Here is a 20,164-nt window from a genome sequence, read left to right as displayed (position 1 = left end):
AATCCTTGGAGTATCCCTGACTCCTTAGGGACAAGTCATAGTCCCTGCAGCTGGAGGCTGCCAAACCTCCAGATACAGGGACCTGAGTGAAAACCAGGCAGGAGAACAGTCCCTACAACTCTTTGGGAATGCCCAAAACCAAAGCTCGAGACCCCCAAACCACCCTTCTTCTCCCTACAGAACCTCAGGTTAAACTCACTCCTCAAACTTGCCATCCTCGTGCCTCAGCCTCCCGCCTCAGCCTCCTAAGTTGCTGGGATTATAGGCATGTGCTACCATATCTGGCAGGGAGACACTTTTCAAAAAGGAAACACATTCCATTCAATAGCATATTACAAAGTACAAAGGAACTCACCTTACTTGCTGAACATGGTCAGCTTTTGTTTTTGTTCCTGTTTCCCCTGTATTTCTTTTGTAGCATAGTTTTTGCTATTGTTTGCAGTACTGGTGACTGAACCCAGGGCCTCACAGATGCTATGTAAGCACTCTACCACTGACTGATATGCCCAGCACACCCCCCACCCTTTTTTTTTTCCATTTTATTTTGAGACAGAGTCTAAGTTGCCCAGTCTGGCCTCAAACTTGCTATCCTTCTCACTCAGTCTCCTGAGTAGCTTGCAGTCAGGTGCTGCTATAGCCACCAGGCACTTGCAATGGCTAATGCATTGTGGAAAGGAGACCAGGATGGTGATATGTGCTGTAACATGCATGCAAAAACCTAAATCCTTCCCAATAAGGTCACTGTGATGTATGTGGAGCTGTTCAGAAGAGGATCCAGTGAGCTGTTCAGAAGAGGACCCAGTGAGCTGACCTTAAGGATCATAAGGCTTGTATGTGACATCCATTCACGATCTACTGAGCATTCCAGCTTGTCCTGTGCCTTACAGGGCTGGGCACTCAGTATAAACCAGACCTAGGTCCTGACCTTAAGGAACTTTGGGCATCAAGGCAAGCTCCAAACATGCACATCTACCTCACTCCCCTCCTCCCAATCCTTCACTGATTCCATGCTCCTCTAGACCTCTCTTGGCATGGCCACTGCCTGCCTACCTTCCCAGCTACTTCCTTCCCCACCTTCCAAACCCCTCAAGCACTGTAGCTCCACTCAGTACATGTCCTCAGATACTCCTGTATCTCAAGAGTCCCCTTCTCTTCATTCCCATGAATTTCTTCCCATCACCCAAGTCCTGCTTCCCTGGTGGACTGCTTGTCTTAGTCTAGCCCCTATCACATGAGGTTCGTGACACATCAGTCTACCTACACGGCACTTCTGTGGATGTAAATGTGAAATGGTGATTCTAATTCCACAGAAAATCAGAGACCCTAAGACCCTGTGACCACCCAACCCCAGTCATGGAGTTCAGGAAGCAAGAGATGCTGCCCCAGTTACCAGTTCTTATCTGCACTTGAAAGACCCTTTCATTCCTGGAAGTTCTCCAGTGCACAGCTTCTCAGCACATGCATCACATATGCTCCACAGGGTTGTCCTCAGCTCACACCAAATAATGCTTCAGCAGCCTCACAGCCCTCAGAAACCACCTTAGAAATGCTATAGCCAGGCTGGTCCTCAGAAGCCTGCTGTTCCTTTATATTTCATGACTGACAGAAATGATGGTCTCCAGAACATATCCACATTCTCATCTGGAACCTGTGACTGTTATTTCACGTAATGAAAGGGACAATGAGGATGTGATCAAGTTCAAGGATGCTGAAATGGAAGCAGTATTCTGGGTTCTCCAGAGGAGTTCAATGTCATCACAAGTGTTCTTATAAAAGGAAGACTGAAGGGTCAGTTTCACAGAAAAGGAGATGTGACAGTGGGAGCAGGAGAGAGGCAGAGATGACTAGAAGATAAATACCACTGATTTTGAAGACAGAGGATGGAGTTACTGAACCAAAGACTGGCAGCCTCTGGAGCCTGGAAAAGGAAAGGAATGGACCCTCTCCTATGGCCTCTGGAAAGAATCAGCCCTGCCAACACCTGATTTCAGCAGATTAAGACCTATTTTGGAGTTCTGCCTTCCAGAATTACAAAATATTAAGTTTGTGTCATTTTAAGTCATTAAATTCCTGGCAATTCTTCACAAGAGCAACTGACAGCTAATATATGCATACATTTCAACTGCAATACAAAGGGACTGGACCTGGATGCCACATACCTGGTATGTGCTGTCCTTCTTCCCATCCCACTCCCAGAACTGATCCCTCCCTGCTGCCTTCTCTCCCACCCTGGCCTCAAGCAGACACGAAATCCGGATCCATCAGAGCAGCTGTTGAGATTCTGCCATCTTAGATGCGGGATTCTGTGGGCTGATCTGGGGCTTATCTGGACCTGAGGTTAAGAAAATGGGGTTGGGGGCTCAGTTGTAGCTCAGTGGTACAGTGCTTGCCTAGCTAGCACGTGAGGCACTGGGGTCGATCCTCAGCACCACATAAAAATAAATGAATAAAATAAAGGCATAGTGTCCATCTATAAATATTTTTTTTTTTTTAAAGAAAGAAAATGGGATTGACCTTACAAAGATATATGTTCAAAGCACCCACTTTCTCACTGTGTGACCTTGGGCACATTTCTGAGCCTCATTTCAGAGGTTCAAACACTCTGGAGACTTCCTGGAAAGGACTGGTATGGGGACTGCATCAGATGACATATGTCAAGTGCTCAGCACAGCATCTGACACATAACAACTAAGAAACGTTTATGTCATCCTTCCTAAGAAGATTCCTGCCTCAAAAAGCAGGTAAGAGCTGAGCTGCAGGGATGACAATACGGGGACACTCAAGGGAGGCAGGGAAAGCTCGCAGGAGGTATATCTTCCAGATAGGATTTGTCTCCACCATCCAGAACCCTGAAGGACTGTAGGAGACATGGCGAACAGATCAGGCCAAGGTGGCAGAAGGCACTGACCACCAGGCTAAGGAATGTGTTCTGCTGATAATCCCTATGGGAACTAGAGGATCCAGTAATTCCATCTCTGAAAAGAGCACATGGTGGAGTGGAAAGGGGAGGTTGATGATAGCATGGGTAGGAGGGCCGTCCCCAGGTCCCTGCCCCACTGTCCTGGGCCTGGCTCATATATAGTCAGCCCTTGATACATATTAGTTTTCTAATTAAATGAATGTGTGATTAAGCCAGAACCTAGCTGGTGTTGCACAGTGATTTATGGGCTTAGAATAAAGGCCCACACCAAGAGAAAACAGATAAGTCCACTCCCAAAGCTGGTCAGTAGTTTTGTAAACTGTTCTTCAGGAAACAATCCCAAGCTGTTAGCTACTACACTGTTTTGATATTTAATGAGCTGACAATTAAAAATACTTGTTTGCTGCCTGTTACTTAAAACCTATAAATGCCAATGCTGTGGCCTCAGGGTGCCACATTCTTAGTTAATTAACTACCTCCATTTGCTTTCCTAACGGGTACCTTTTAATGTGTTCCAAAGGGAACTAAGATGCAAGCCCCAGGTGCCTGGAGCTCCACTATGAAATTCCTTTGGTTGATGCTCTCTGGTAAGCAGCGAGGACGGAAGCAGCAAATGGGAACATAATGGAGAAAACATCTTTCACTCAGGAAGGATGGGGGAGGATAACTCTTAAGTGCTCTGAAGGATTAAAATTCAAAAAGTGAAAACCCACACCATCCTCCAGCCATATGGCAAGAAGCAAAGGCCTAGACACAAACACTGTCAGCCATGGGGGAAGGATCCCATGGCCAATTTCCTGAGGGGTCGTGAGGATTCTGGGCCATCTGAAGACACCAAACCCCCAGAGTGACATTTCCAATCCAGAGCCAACACAGTTTAACTGCCATTTTGGAAAAACACATTTTGAAAAGGACTGTGCTGTAAATACGGTGTCTCCTTTCCCAGTGGAAGGCTGGCCACATGATGGGACCTAAACAAGACTGCACTCACATCATTTAAGGAACTCTCAGAAAGCTGGTGATGTTTTAGTGAACAAGAATTTGAGTTAAAATTTAAATAAGAGCCTTCATTACAAAGAACTGAGGATGTTATTTTTAAAAAGTACACTTTTAACTACTTAAAACTAAGGCCAACTCAATACTTTCTATTGTCTATAATATTTTTCCCATCTTGGGTTTCCAGCAAGTCAATGAGTGAGATAAAAAGAGCTCTGAGAGTACCAGAAGGCTTAAAATGTACAACAGAATGACACGTTTGCCTATGACCACTGGACGTGGGGAGGGCAGGAAGAGGCAGAATGTGGGATCATGTGACTGTTGGTTCAGGGTTTTATAACAAAGAATCCCTCTTACCTCAGTTCAAACCTTTAACCAAAAAGAAGAGAGAGAAGAAAAAGAAAAAGAAAAAAAAAAGTCAGCAAAGGCAGAGAAGCCCCAGGTGATGTAAGCTGAGGAGAATGCTGGCGAATCCAAAACACAAGGAAAATAAATCACAAAGCCAGCCTGCGCCTGGATCTATTCAAGATATATTCCCTCCACATTCCTGGGAGCTGTTCTCTCTCACTTTCCCTCTATATGCAACCAACTTCAAAAACGAAGGATGCCAGCAATCTGACTTGAGGAGGTGAGGTCTTGGATATCTGGCAGGGAACACACAAGCTCTGGGGGAATGCCACGGGGTTCCTACCAGCAATTACCCCATGGGCCCAAAAAGACCTAGAGATCTTAAGCTAATTAAAGAGATTTGCTTGGGGAGGTAGGAAATCACTACTCCAAAGCATGGTCTGTGCACCAGACCAAAGCTGTAATCATGATTCATCTCTGACATGTTGCTAATCAGTACACACATGTTCCTAATTTCACGCTCCCCAAAGGAAAGCTGAAGGGACAATTGTTTCTGAGCTCTAACATGGAGCCGACCCATGCCAAGTTACCATGTGTCCTGCTTATCAAACTGAAAACTTTAGTTTTCATCCAGGTTTCTTTTCAAAACCCACCCCCCACCCCCCATCAATTCACTGAAGATACAGATGGGTCAGAAGGTTTACAGGAGGTTATTCTCAGAGAGCAACTTCTCTAAATGGTGGTGGCCCATGTAGAATTTAAAATGTCCTTCCTCACTCCTGACTTTAGGATTTTCTTGATTGCTTCGCTTTAACATACCTGTGCAGTTAAAGCCCAAAGGTATCAGCATGCACATACAAACACACAAAGCTTTCTTCCTGTGTTTAAAAAATAAAACAGAGCTCTGCAACCTCCTTGGTTTTCACAAAGCAAAAAGCCCAAGTACTTTCTCCAAAAAGTCTGTTAAGAATCTGGGATCTGTGCTCTCCTGTGGCTGATAGTCACAAATAGACAGGATTGTTCCATTTTTCCAGTTCTGAAAATGTGAAAGGCAAGCTATAAAACATGCCTCTGGATGGAGGGCCAGACCTTTCCCTCTGCTTCACACCATTCTTCTCCACTCAAATGAGAACCGCATGTTAAAAAGCCAGCATCTCTAAGGTAAGAGTCAGTCTCTCTGGAGTTTGCAAAGCCTACACAGACAAAACTCACAGAGATTAACTGGTTTTCTGTAAACACTGGGTACAAAGAAGCAGCAACCAACCAGCCACCCAAATACCTACTCAGCAAATCAGCTACTGGCTCACTCTCACTTAGCTGTGAAAGGAACAAAGACTTCACTCCAGAAGCCCAAGAAAGTCACTTCTTACCAGGGCAAAACAGTGATTAGACAATAGAGGAAAACTTAAAGCTATAAACATGATTGTTGGGCCTAAGCTGAGAGGAAATGTTCAGCTCAGAATACAACTACTAATAATAAGCCTTAGGACCACACAGAGAGCAGTGCACCAAATTGTGCCCACTTCAAATACCGCGTCTGAGGGCCGGGGATGGAGTCTATGAATGCTGTGTCACATCTGGAATTCTGCTTTTACAGCACAAACGCTTGCAGAAATGGGAGTCTGCAAGGTTGCCATGGGGACCCAGCCTCCTCCATCCCGCAGGTCCCCAGCACGCCCCACACATGTGCTTCTTCCAAGGTGGATTTTTCATATTTGGAATCATGGAAGGCTGCCCCTTTTAGGTTTTGTTATGAATCGAAATATTACAGGGCATGTTTTCTAAACAAGTGACACCTTCTGTTAGACAATTAAGTCTGTCCACATAGTGGTCTTAGACCAAAAAAAAAAAAAAAAAAAAAAACCACCCTAAAATAAGAATGAGAAGCAGTAAGTCAATGTTAGATCCTTTTGCAAACCCTCCACTTTCTCTAGGAGGAGAAACAGGCATCCCTTTTTTTTGTTCTAAAGCTACAAAAATCCAAGTGAGTTGACCTGTGTTCACACTGCCAGGCTTTGGGCCCAGGTTCAGGCTCCAGGTAACCTTGCCCTCAGCCTTGTGGGAGCTGAGTCTCTAATCCCAACACTGCAGGACTACTGGCCAAGGCAGGGGGTCTTCACTTTTAATTATTGATGACCCTGATGTTATTAAGGGGGCAGGATTTCTAGACTGCCTTTGGAGAATCTTGTGAAAGACATTCCTTGTCTAATTTTGCACAGAAACACTTCTTAACAATTTCAGGGCTTTTCCAGCAGTCCTTAAGGCCACCCAAGAGCCTCTGAGGTATGCATAGGCCCCCATGTTAGACACAAAGAATCCAGCTATCCCACTTGGAAATGAGGGGGCTGCACCTGGGCTTGCCCACTCTCCTGGGATGCACAACCTCCAAATGCCCCCTCCAGATATGCACTCAAATGTCCACATCTACCCACACAGCAAGATCCCACCCCACCCCCCCAAGCTAGCAGGTACCCCCATCACTCCTCATCCTGCCATATTCTCACCTCCCTGGGACTCCAGCTGGCTCAAAACCTCATCTCTCTCCCAGGAACATTCTCCCATCAGTTTTGACTAGAAATTCCAATCTAAAGTCAGAATGACCCTTCTAATATGTATCTGCCCCTCTGCAAGATCTGGCCTTTCCCAGATAATTTCCTGAAGGACAGAGGAAATCAGCCAGCCCAGAGGGGAAGCAACAGTCTTCACCAGATTCTGATGGGCAGATGGGAGCAGTGTCTCTGGCTTCCTGGTTATCCTCCCTGCCTGGGTAGGGGGTACTCAGTCAACAGCCTGACTTCCTGATTGAATAATTTCTATCTAGTCTCCTAGATACCACATCCTGAAATGTGCTCCTGAGGTACAGCCAGGGTTTGTGAGTGCCTCTGTGTGTGTGTGTGTGTGTGTGTGTGTGTGTGTGTGTGTGTGTGTGTCTGGAAGTGTGCACACCCAGCCACATGGCAAAAACACACATACACACACAAGGAAGTTAGCAGTGGCTCCAGGTGTTAACACTTAGCGCATCCTGCCCAGCCCCCTCCAGCTGGAAGCTGGCCGCCTAGGAGCGGACACAGCAATTAGGCCCTTCCCGGGCTGGGCGCCTTTGTCCCCTAGCTAACATCATTAGTGTCTGACTTCCTGTGCACAACGGGGCCTCCTGGGGGGCAATCACTGGCTGACCGGGGCAGGGCATTAGACTTCCTTTGTCAAAGACCCTCAAATGTTAACAAGCATGTGAACAAGTTTCTCCCCACCCTCCCCCACCCCGCCTTCCCCTGAGCCTCAACCCACCCCTCATGGCAATTTACCAGTCTGGGTTCTTCCCATGCAGTGGGAATCTGAGTTACTTGAGAGAAATACCAAGTCTCAATGCTGAGTACACAAGTCAGCAGCACATTGCCTCTTGCAGAAAGGGAACTCCAAACCTGATTTCTAGAGCCTTTACACTGTACACATTTGACTCATTTGCTGAGTGCCCACAGTTTGTCAGGGCTGTGCCACTTGTTCTGCATTAACTCGGGGGACACGAACAAAGGTAAGAGTGCTCAGTCAACATGGGTCCCAGGCCACGCCACACTTAACCCAGAGCACACTCCATTAAGCATGGTGGTGAGGGTGGGGGTTCCATTCACATGTGCAATGGGACTGAAATGCAAGATGGTCTCCAGATGCTGAAGTTTGGGCAACACCCCCAGGCTTCTAGACAAACACTGGTCAGATCTGAAAACCGGGTGAGTGTGAGTTGCTATGCAGCTGTAATTCTACCATTCCCATTCCTCTCAGTAACACTATCACCATTAGAGCCAAAGTCACTAAAATCCTCTCAGTCCTCCCAACACAGGGTTTCAGTTTTTATTAAGGACACAGATGTCTTTGAGAATTTGATGAGAGTTGTGGTGAACACATTTGCATGATATTCCAGGAGGCTTCTGAATCCCTAAAATCTACCCAGCCCCTCACCTGACTCCCTGCTCCTCTTAATAGCTCCATAGCTTAACTCCAAGCAGGTCTGCTGAATGAAGCCGAGTGATTTTACTTTGGTGACTAAAACCAAATCCAAATGAAGGAAGTGAGTGGTTGGAGGGGAAATCTCAAGTTTTAAACAGAACTCTGGATTAATGCTGTACAACTGTTACCCTTTATAGGCAGTTTTTGTTACAACTCAGTAATTGAACATTTTTTCCAAGATGCTGGGACTAAATGAACATTACAAAGTAGCAACAACCATTTATGTGATTTTGTACAGTGAGCACATTAAGGGAGAGGTGTCTCCCTGGTTTGCTCCTGGGTTTCAGCACCAAAAAAAAAAAAAAAAAAGAGAGAGAGAGAGAGAGAGAGAGAGAGAGGGATCTGTCACTTTCCATATCACAGGTACCACCAGTCATGTCTGTAGTCAAGTCAGTTTTACCAAATCAAGTGAAAAATAAACCATGATGTGGCTAATTCCTGTTCCTTAAAAAAAAAAAAAAAAAAAAAATCTCTGGATGTGAAGGAAATTCTTACAGTATCCAGAAGATGAAAAAAACAGCTGATTTTCCCACTCTTGCTCAACAGTCTTTGAAGAATATGGTGTTTGTGGTCAACACACAAAACTGGGTTAGATTTGTGATATGTTTTTAAGTATTTGCCCAAGAGCCACCATGGGGGAATAAACTAAAACTCCAAAACTCCATTTTTTCCAAAATAAAAACCAAATATAGCTTTGGTTTCTATGCTAGCCATGGCAAAACTCATTTGAGCCTCAAAACTAAGATTCTGGTATACAGCAAAAGACACTGTCACCAACATGATGCCAAGGCCCCACAATTTTATTTTGATGAGCATTATAAGTTTCAAAGGGTAAATGATTTCATTATTGGTTCAGATATTTTTACCTTCTGCCAAACTAATTTTAAAATAGTAGGCAATCGGAAGGATATACTCAAACACTAATGATTCCCCTAACTTTATGTCTCCCTACTTCTTGGATGGAAGCCAGCAGTCTGCCCTTAAAACTATATGCAATAAATCTAGAAGACTTTCTTTCCTAATTTCCCAAGGCTACCACACGGAATTCCCATTAAAGCACACATACACAACCACACATACAGAATGACACACCAATTAAATCATGTGATAGGTAGACCAGAAAATAATTATTCACCAAGAAATAATCAGCTTTATTTTCATTTTCCTGAATAGCTAAAATGTCGTTCCAAGAAGGAGTGAAGAATGATGTGGAAATGAAGGACTGATGTCTTGGTTAGTTTTAAATTTAGATATATGTTCCTTGTGGGTGAGGGAGACAGTGTATTGTTCCTAGGAATGGTCTCCTTGAAATCCCTCTCCAAGGACTTCCAGCATGGACTGGTATAGAAAGGTCAAGTGCAAAGCAAAAATTGTGAGGGAGGCAAGGCAAAGGAAACTACAGGCAGAAGCATATTTCCTCCCCTGATGTGGCCCAGGAGTGGTGGTGAACCTCAATTCCTCTCCTGCAGGACTGAGGCAAGCAAATGGCATACACAGCCTTCTCTCTCTCTCTCTCTCTCTCTCTCTCTCTCTTTAGTTTTAGAAATGGACACAATGCCTTTATTTCATTTATTTATTTGTCTGTGGTGTTGAGGATCGAACCCAGTGACTCACACATGCAAGGCAAGTGCTCTACCACTGAGCTACAACCCCAGCCCTGACAGCCTTCTTTTTTGCAAGAGGAAGTCAGGGCATCTTCTCCCCTTCACTAGGTTTCCTATGGAGAAATGTTTACAAGTCAAAGCATATGGTGGAAATAAATTAGAAGCCTGTTATATTTTGTCATAAAGTTAGTGTGAAACAAGCTTGCCAGAAAAGATTTTTTTTTTAAGGAGTACTTTTTTTTTTTTTTTCTTTTTTCTTTAAGGAAGGTCCAAAGGTTCTAGATAAAATGACTTCAAACTAAGAATGAGGAGCTGGGTCAACGTGAGGCCTTACTGTCAGGTGAGTAGCAATGCTATTTGGGACACAAAAACAGTGTACTCCCAAGAACTGAGGAGGAAAAGCCCAGAGGCATTGCAGACCCAGAACTGATGGGCAGGAGTCTGGGAGGAAGGCAGAGGCTGAGGTATCCCATCTCCTGTCTGTCATCTCCTAGCTGCCCAACAGAGGCAGGATGTTCAGCAGTTTCTCTGAGATTCCTTCAGAGTGGGCTTCCTAGGTAAACTGAAGCCTTTTCTTTTGAAGTGGTCCTTACAAGTTCAAGACAAAAGAAATTTAAATACAAAGAAACCCTTCCCAGTCACCCCCTCATCATGCTGAACACATTTCTCCAGTTGTCTCTAATGCATGGACAACGACTTGACCTAAGTTAGATCCTAATACACAGAACATTGGTTCTGATAAATCTCTACCAGCTACCAATAAATGTCATTCCTTCTGAAAGAAACATGTAGGACCTATGAGGAAAATAACAAAACGCCTAATACAGTGAGAGCTAAGACCATTGGGCCAAATTCTAAGGTTCCAACCACCTCCAGTCCCTCATCATCATTTTCTGTGAAGGGAAAGTGCCATTGTTAAGAAAGAGCAAAGCTGGCCCTACTGCCTGCTCTAATGCTAATTTTATGCATGAAAAAGGCAATGCAACAGATGGATAAAGCCACTTGGCACACAGTAGGTAGGTTATCTGCTGATGTGGGTATCCTAAATGCTCTTCCAAAGAATAACTAAATTACTATAAATTACCCTATGTTTTTTTTTTTCTTTTAATTACATAAATTTAGGGGATTTTATGATTAATTGGCAGGTCTCATGTGAATAACAGAACTGCGTAAAATTAAAAGGGGAAACAGGCAAATCCAGGAAGCAGACTGACAGCATCCTCCCTCCTGCACAGTAATCACATTACAGCCATGTGGAAACCGAAGCACTCCCACTCCAGTTTCCAGGAGGTCAGGGCGGCTGGGAAAACACCAGGGCAAGCTGATTTTACAGAGCAAGCTGAGGAGATAAGACAATTTGCTGGTAAAAGCTGTAAATTCCTTTTTGTGATTAGAGTCAACCCCGTGTCCCCTGGGTATGGAAGAAGAAAGATCTGTGCCTCAAAACCTTAGTCCAATCTAACAACAGCATTTAACCCTTCCCTGAGGTTTTCTTCTCCTCATTTGTTCATGAAAGACCTCTGCAAAGGCCTCAGCACTTACGAATCAGATGTCTTAAGAGTTTTCACCATGCTTGTGCCCTGGGAAGGCCATTTTGAGTGGGAATAAGGCTAAACATGACGCTCGCCTCCAGGAGTTTACAACTCATTTTGGGGAAAAAAAGTTAAAAGACGTAAAACTACAGTAGATGATGTTACACTTTGTAGAATGAATGTGCTAAATTATGCTGTTGGGCGTGAGTGCAAAAGAACTCCAAGTAGGGGGAGTTGAACAGAGGAAGCTGGCCAGGGAAGCAACTCCACAGGGAGGCAGGTGTGGAGCCAGTTCCTGAGGCACATGGTGCTTTGGTGAATGAATGGGAGGTTAGATCACTTCAATCAGACACAAACATATGAGCACCTAAAACAAGTGCACAGCCCTGTAGATGGCATGTGGTAAGCATTCAGTAAATGCTGCTACTCCTCATCATCCAGAGCAGACACTCTGGAGACCCTGGAATAACTGACCAAAAGTCTCATTCCTTCCATGTAAAATGGCCTCAAAAGAAGGGAACCATAGAGCTAGAAGGGATGACTGGGTTCAGCTTTGCATATGGTGCATCTTGAAGTCAGACAAGACCCAAAGTACTCCTTTCAGATGTGAGCATAACCCTCGACTGGGAGAACAAGAGTGCAGGGGGAAGAGTCTCTGATGTAGACCAAGGTGGTGATGGGCTAGGTTAATGGTGGAGAAGAGAGAAAGGCAATAAAACAGCAGCTTCAAAGGATGAACCAAAAGGATCAGAGAACTAAATCAAAGGGATGATTCAATGCAGGCCCTAGAGATTGGAGGGGCCACCGACACAATATGAAGACTACAGCTGGAGTCTCCTTACACACATCCTCATATTTTCAAGATGTGCCTGATGCCCTGTGCTTAATATGGATGGAAGGAATTTAAGGAGGAGGAAGGAGAGTCCTAGCCACTACCCACTTACAATATTCACCTTATCTTTTATTCGTGACCAAAAATCATCACAAATTTTTGGTATTAAGTGAGTGCCATGGGGGCCCAAGGTGAGGCATCCCTCTTCCTCCATCACTCTTTCACACCATGACTTTCCTGTCTATGTTCAGGGTAAACCCATATCAGGCCCCAAGGTAGAACTCACTATATAGAGTCTAAGGAGATAAAGAGAAGAGTTGGAAGCAAAGGCCCTTTGTTAGCTTTTATCAACTCTTCATCAAAATTCCTAAAGAGTCACTGAACACAATCTTTAAAAACCTGACGTTGGCACAAAAGGACAGACACCACATTACTCCATTTATACGAGCTACTCAGAGTAGTCAAACTCATGAATACAGAAAGTAGAATAATGGTTGCTTGGGTCTAGGGGTAGAGGAGAATGGGGAGTTACTGTTTAATGGATATGGAGTTTCAGTTTAGGAAGATAAAAAAAGTTCTAGAAATGGATGGTGGTAATGGTGACACAGAATTATGAATTAACACCACTGAACTGTATACACTTAAAAGGGGTAAATTTTATGTTATGTATATTATAGTTTTTTAAACAGGAACATTTTTAAATGGAGGGTACTGAAGCAAAAGCATAATAATAACAAAGCAGTGTTGTGGTTACATGTGCAAGAAGGTAAAAGGCAGGCACACCAAGTGGAGACAACCCCAGGAATCCACAGGTACGAGGATAATATGGTTGGCACTGGTAGGATGATGGTAAAAGGACAGGTCTGAGAGAAACAGATTGTCGAGATTGATATTTTCAATGTGAAAACCACATTTATGATTACATAAACTCTGAAAAAAAATTATATTGATAGACCATTTAAAATAGCTTGTCCATATTAATTCCATTTTTTGTTGCTATTCAGATGCATCTCCTAGTTTATTTTTGTTTTGTTTTCATTTTTGATACTAGGGGTTGAAACTAGGGGTGCTTTACCACCGAGCTACATTACCAGCCCTTTTTGTTTTGTTATTTTAAGACAAGGTCTCACTGAGTTGCTGAGACTGACTTTAAACTTGAGATTCTCCTCCTGCCTCAGTCTCCCAAGTCACTGGGATTACACATTTGCACTGCCACATCTGGCACATTCTGTGGTGTTTTTTTTTTAGATATTGGTAGACCTTTATTTTATTCATTTATTTATATGCGGTGCTAAGACTTGAACCCAGTGCCTCACACTTGCTAGGTAAGCGCTCTGCCACTCAGCCACAACCCCAACCCCATCATCCCATGGTTTTATAGAAAAAATAGAAAGTATGTTATAGAGCCACTTAAAGAAAAATTTTCCATTAGTTTCAAATTAAAACAAACAAAAAAACACAACAGGTACCACTGGAACAAGGGACTGAAAAGACAGACAGTTCATTTTCTGGCTGATGTGCACAGGAGCCCTCAGAGCTTGCAATCTCACCTGAACAGCACTCCAGTTGCCCCTGTTGTGGAGAACACAGAGATCCCAAGTCAAAATGCTCCCCAAGGGGCTGGACTTATGGCTCATGGTAGAGCCCTTGCCTCGCATGCGTGAGGCACTGGGTTCGATCCTCAGCACCGCATAAATACATAAAACAAAGGTATTTAAAAAAATGCTCCCCAAGATCAGTTCAGTGCTTTACAGTCTGACCTACTGCTAAGACAGTAAAAGCTTTTTGCAGTTTCTGAAACAATGTTATCTTGAAAATATAAAGGTAACCAACAATGAACTACTATTTCTAAGGTCATCTTTTTAACCCAACATTCCTACAACTGGTCTAATAGTTAGTATTCAGAATAAATGAACCATAACATAACTATTTCTTAGAACCCAAAAACAAATAGAAGTTCAAAAGATTAGCTAGAACATTACCAATATGACTCAAAGTTATCAAATTAAACATAGTTCAGGCAAACCCTTTATATCCAAAGCTCAGGGAAACAGTAAATTTTTGCAAGAAGGCAGTCATACAAGTATTAATCCTCACATCATTCCACTTTGGACATTATGCTATTACACTTGCCACCATTTGAACAGATGCACATCCACAGTATTAATAGGCTTGGTGGATCAACTTTGGTGCCATGACTAACAACCTTCTTTCCAAAAAGTAGGAGGGGGCTGGGGAGAGAGCTCAGCTGGTAGAGTGCTTGCCTCGCAAGCATAAGGCCCTGAGTTTGATCCCCAATAACGCAAAAAAAAAAAAAAAAAAAAAAGGAAAAAGTAGGAGGGAAAAGCTGAAAGATGACTGTCCCTAAATTTGTTTCATTTCTGAGATGAGGCCTATATCATTGAAATATGATGCTCTAGAGTTCATTTCCAGACACCCACAACCAGCCCAGGGCAAGTCATATTCTAAGCAGTAGTAACTACTGCCCTAGTCACTATCACTAATGAACATTTATTGGGTAATAGCAGAGCTATGACCCTCATAATTTAACCACACTGCCCTATGTCTTCCTGAAGGTACAAGTTTAATTCATAAAGGTAATTTTAAGGAGCATAAAAAAGAACTTCTGCAACCACCAGTTTGAACTGAACCGTGTTGTTTTACAAGTTCCTTAAAATAGCAAATGCCTCTATATCTCATTTTCAAAAGCCTAACACTCATTTAATCTCTTTTGTAATTCTCACCATACTAGAACACAAGCATGCTAATGGACTGATGTTTAGATCAAACTCGCTTTTGTTGCACTTTCTGAGCAATATTAGACTTCTAGAAGATTCACCTAAGAAGAACACAAATGCCATCTGATAAGGGGAAGATAGATTCTGTCTTCCACTGCAAGTCTTCAGATTCTCAGATCTGGAACATTATCTATCATCTGATTGTATCTATATGGTGTTCACCAAGAGGATACTCTATGGGAGAGAAAGTACAAACGGGTCAGGACTATGAGCAACCCTGTACTGGTGGCCTAACACTCAGCCACAGAAAGCAGAAAAAAGACTTTAGAGAAGGGGCACATGAAGTCTCTGCCCCACCATTCCCTACCCCCACCAGTAATAACCAATCATAAACATTTAGCACCTCTCAAAGGCTTGGAGAGAACCATAAAGGACGTTTGGGCCTAGCTAAGGATTCTCGAAGCAGTGTAATTCCTTTCTTTACTGTTTCACTAAAATACGCAAGCACAGTACTTATAAACAAAGGAATTGGTTCAGTTTTTGCTTGGAAAAATGGGAGCCAATACATTCCTTCTGGGAATTCAGGGTAAGAGTTTTACGAAAACAGTGTCCAGATGTGCTTAAAAATTCAGTCTGTTCTTTCTTTGGGGGAGGAGTAGAGGGAGAAACAAAGGGTGGGAGAGACATTTTATTAAAAATTGAAAAAGTTATTAGATTTTCTTGGCCCGCACACTAACCCACTCTCTGCTGACAAACAAATCAGGAGGGCCTGAGGCAGAACCACTGGGCCTTCCTCCCACCTCCCTGCAGGGAGGGAGAGCCTAGCCACTGCAGTGCCACCAGCCTGGGCCTCCAAACTCTCACTGCCAGAATGTCCTCAATGGCAAAGTGTTCCACCAGGTGGTGAAGAAATGAAGGGGAGTAAGTGAGTTGGAGACTCTGAAGGCCAAAAATTCTCAAGAGAAAACCAAGCATTTCTACATTCAAACAACCACTCTTGAGATAAACCAAAATGTTTTGTCAACACCACATCCCAGTTTAACCTGGAAGCTTTGTCGAGATCTGAAGCTTCCTCAATCCCATGATTTCATTCCCAGAGTCCCTTTCAGCCACAGGGAGATGTAAATAGCCTGTTACAAAGTTTTCCTTCATTTTCAGAGGAAAATGCTGGCTCAGGGTACTGAAGGTAAATGAGTGTTTTAAACAGAGCATAAATAAAGTAGACAGAGAGTCAGGCATACATTATGAATAAAAAGATAATCCTAATAATAGTTTACATTATCACAAACCAAAGTTTATATGAGCAGCTAAGCCCCCTTTCAAAGTAGAGAGCAGCTGCTGGTACAGCAGAGGAAAATGGTATGTCAAAAATGTGACCTACCTTCAAGTTTGTTTAACTCCCCTGTCAGCCACTGCTTCCTTCCGCCACCATACAGGGGACAGGGAGGGTGGGTATTCTTTCTGAAGTGTTTTGTTTGCAAAGGTTAGGAAATGTCTGAATAGTAGGATGAATTTATTTGTCTCCACTGTACCTAGGCAATCCCGACAAAAGGCTACATCATCCTCATCAGGGCCCTGAGGGCAAGAATGGTGACCTTATCAGTGGGGCTGGCCCTGGGGATGCCCTTCTCCTCCCAGGAGTTAAAGGAACATCTCCCCGATGAACAATCTCAGTCTCTATCAGAAGCAGGGTGTGCTGGGAGACTGTGCTTACACACGGATCTGCCAACAGGCTTCACATGCTCCCCCAAATGCTGACTCCATCATGATCCTCTTTAACCAAAAGCCCTAACGGTATGTAAGCTGGATATCTATATTTAGCAGGTAGTCCAGTCCTTAGTCATAGAGCATCCAGGGTGCAGGACCCAGAAGTAGGCCCTGGGAAAGGGTCAAAGAGTGACTATAAGTGGGGCAATGTACCTAGGCAGTGACATTCACATGAAAGAAACACACCTGTGTTAGCTGAGAGGAACCTGGATGATGGGGCACTTTTCAGAAGTGGCCAGCTTCGCATTTCCAAATTAGAACAGAGAATTACAACTCAAGTCGAAGGGAACATCAGGATAAGAGACAGTCCCTACCATTTATCTCCTTTTCTAATTTTCACAGATATAAAGCCCATTCCAGGATATTCTCACCTAGAGCCAAAAACTCTCTGCAAGGTGGCTAAACTGAAGTTCCAATCAGGCCAAGACAATGAGAAAGAGCTCCCAGCACTGAGTGGACTCCAAAGAGACCATTACCTCTTCTTCCCTTTCCCTCTCTCTTAGCCTCATCACAGCAATGGGGCCGGTGTCGCTAAAGCACACCAATGGTTACTCAATGAGTGACCAAGTGGTGGCACCGGGGAGACCTTCAAAAGCTCCTACAAATATAAAGGACTGGTCAGTGTGCCCAACTGCCTGCTGGCAGAGGACTGGCCATAAGTCACAGAGGAGGAGTGCTAAATCATGGGGTACTGGGTAAAGGTTCAGGGAAGGTGACCAAGCATTATTTGGGATGAGAATATTCAGAGGTACAAGTTGCAAGTCCCTTGCACATCTCCACTCTTTCCTGCAGAGGATTAAGATATGGGTTGTTCCGCTACAACTGCAGGTGGAGGCACTGGTTGAAAACCACAGAGTTCCTTCCCAGAGCAACTTGTCAACACTCTTGTTTAAGCTCGGAGCTTCCAGAGGGCATGACCCCAAAAGATAAGGCTCGTCATCATATGGGCCTTGCTGGTGCTTTCAAGCTTCAGGCCCCTGTTACCACAGACCCTTCTGGTCTCTGAATGGGTGACCTCTTCCCTAGTCATTCACTGCTACTTCCTCCTCTGGCCTGTGACACAGACCCCTCTGGAGATGTCCATCCTCCTGATGGCCTACCAGGCATTCTTTCTCCTTTCCCAAATATCAGAGAATGCCATGCAAACCTTTACCTTTACTTTTTCTTTTTTTTGTACTGGGCATTGAACTCGGATGTGTTCTACCATCAAACTACATCCCCAGTCCTTTTTATTTTCAGACAGGGTCTCAGTAAGTGGCTCAGGCTGGCCTCGAACTTGTAATCCTCCTGCCTCCACCTCCCAAGTCTCACCTTATCTTCTTTTTTTTGTCGTTGTTTTTAACTTGTTTAGTTGTAGATGGACACAGTACCTTTTTATTTATTTATTTGTATGTGGTGCTGAGGATTGAACCCAATACCTCACACATGCTAGGCAACTGCTCTACTACTGAGTCACAACCCCAGCCCCTCGCCTTATCTTCTTAATGCCCATCTCCACTTCTACCTTCTTTCTCTGGCCTTCCTACGTACTGTAAGTCCAGGACCTTCACCCTGGTAAGGGTAACCTCATACCCACCCTTGTGGAGAGAGAAGGCTGCTATCTCAGGGTTCTTCCAGAAGTGAGTGTTCCGATCATATCCAGTGGCCTTCCCAAGGGATCCATGAAAGCAACACCAGTTCAATAAGGGAGGGTGGAAGATCACTAGGAGTAGATTTCTTGATCCAACAGAAACCCACTGGACAGCAATCTCTGAGGAAGGGCCAGGAGCAAGGAACTGCAGGGGATTTAGGAAGTTGAGTCAGGGCCCTTCTCCTACTCCCTTCAACCACAGTTGCTGTACTCTGCTTCATACTGAAGTTCCAAGGAAGGACTCAATTTTTAGAACAGGTAAGGAAGAGGTAGGTATGAGTATATATGTGTATATCTCTAGTCTAACTTCCTTAGCATTCCCAGTCAGAAGACAGCTTGGTATAAATGGGGGAGAGGAGACACAAAAAAAATCAACTACTTTGTTTTGAAGTTGCCACATGCAGATAATCTGCTGAACAAACTATTTCTTTTGGGGAGGTGGGGGTGCTGTGGCTTGCACACAGGGCTTCTCAAACACTAGGCACCCATTTACTCACTGAGCTAAACACCCCAAAACCCCCAAACTTTGTATGTGTGTGTTCAGTTCTGGGAATTGAACCCAGGGTCACTCTACCACTGAGTGGTATATATCCACAGCCCTTTTTATTTTGACAGAGTCTTGCTAAATTGCCCAGGTTGATCTCAAACTTATGATCCTCCTGTCTCAGTTTCCTGAATCACTGGGATTATCAGTGTGTACCACACCCAACTATTTCTGATCAACTTTTATCTTCAGCTGCCTTTCCCCTGCCCCTACAATACTCCACCTACAATACTCCAAATCCTCTTCGACTGTGATCCTGACAGTTGCTGACAGAAAGGTCCAGGCCTCTGGGACTGTCAACACTGCGATGTGATTCAAAGCTCAAGGGGAGTCCGAAGCAGTGCCCTTGTTTATGGATTCAGTGATTGATTGATTAAGTCCTAAAAGCTTCTGGCCCAGAAAACTAAATGGGTTTAAATCCATCATTAACAGTAGTGTAGATGTTAAAAACTGAGATATGCAAGAGGCTTAAATTAGTGGTATGAATAGAATTCCCATGATGATACTTAAATTCAACTATTTTCATAATATGCTGTAAAGTCAGGAAGGCTCACTCAGTTAATAATTCTTATTTTAAAACACTTATTCACTCACTAAAATGTCTTCCCTCTAACACTCTCTACCAACCAATATTTCACCTCCACCTAGCTTTAGTACTACTGGACTTAACAGCACTAAAACATACTCGGAAGATTAAAAACAAAAACAAAAACAAAAACAAAAAAAATAGAAAGATTCAGTCCTCTAATAAATCCAGAATCAAGCAAACATAAGGAATTACCAAAATAAGAGTGAATAACAAATGTCAACATTTTTAGAATGTGGAAAATAGTTGAGAACAAGGACAACCACCAATCACTAAGTAGTAACCATGTGGCCAGGTGCAGAGGTAAGTGTTTGATGATAGTATATCACTTAAACTTCAAAACAACCCAGAGAGATGTACTATTATTAATCCATTTTACAGATGATCTAATAGGCTCAGGGAGTCTAATACTCTGATATTATAAATGTGTGTGTTTTTGTCCTGTAAAAGAGAAGAAGGAGGGGGGAAAAAAAGGGAAGGAGGGAAGAAATTTGCCCAGGATCACAATAAATGGTAGAACTGGGGTTCATGGGTCAAATCTGCCACCTTCTCAAAACACAACTCTTCCCGATAAATTGGCCCAGTCATTATACACTGTAAGTTTATGAACATGTAGTAAAACCTACAAATCCTCTGACCCAGTAATTCCACTTTGGGGAACA

The 20,164-nt window shown here is 43.6% G+C and overlaps 1 protein-coding gene across 2 annotated transcripts in view; it reads right to left on the bottom strand.

Moving 5' to 3' along the window:
- Window positions 1-20,164, bottom strand: part of Il17rd (interleukin 17 receptor D) — a 66,645-nt gene that overhangs the window by 28,028 nt on the left and 18,453 nt on the right. The window lies entirely within an intron of this gene.

This window comes from Sciurus carolinensis, chromosome 17 (genome assembly GCF_902686445.1).
Source record: "Sciurus carolinensis chromosome 17, mSciCar1.2, whole genome shotgun sequence".
In the NCBI taxonomy this organism is placed as follows: domain Eukaryota; kingdom Metazoa; phylum Chordata; class Mammalia; order Rodentia; family Sciuridae; genus Sciurus; species Sciurus carolinensis.
Note: the sequence above shows the minus strand (reverse complement) of the source record. Positions and strands in the feature narration are given on the sequence as shown.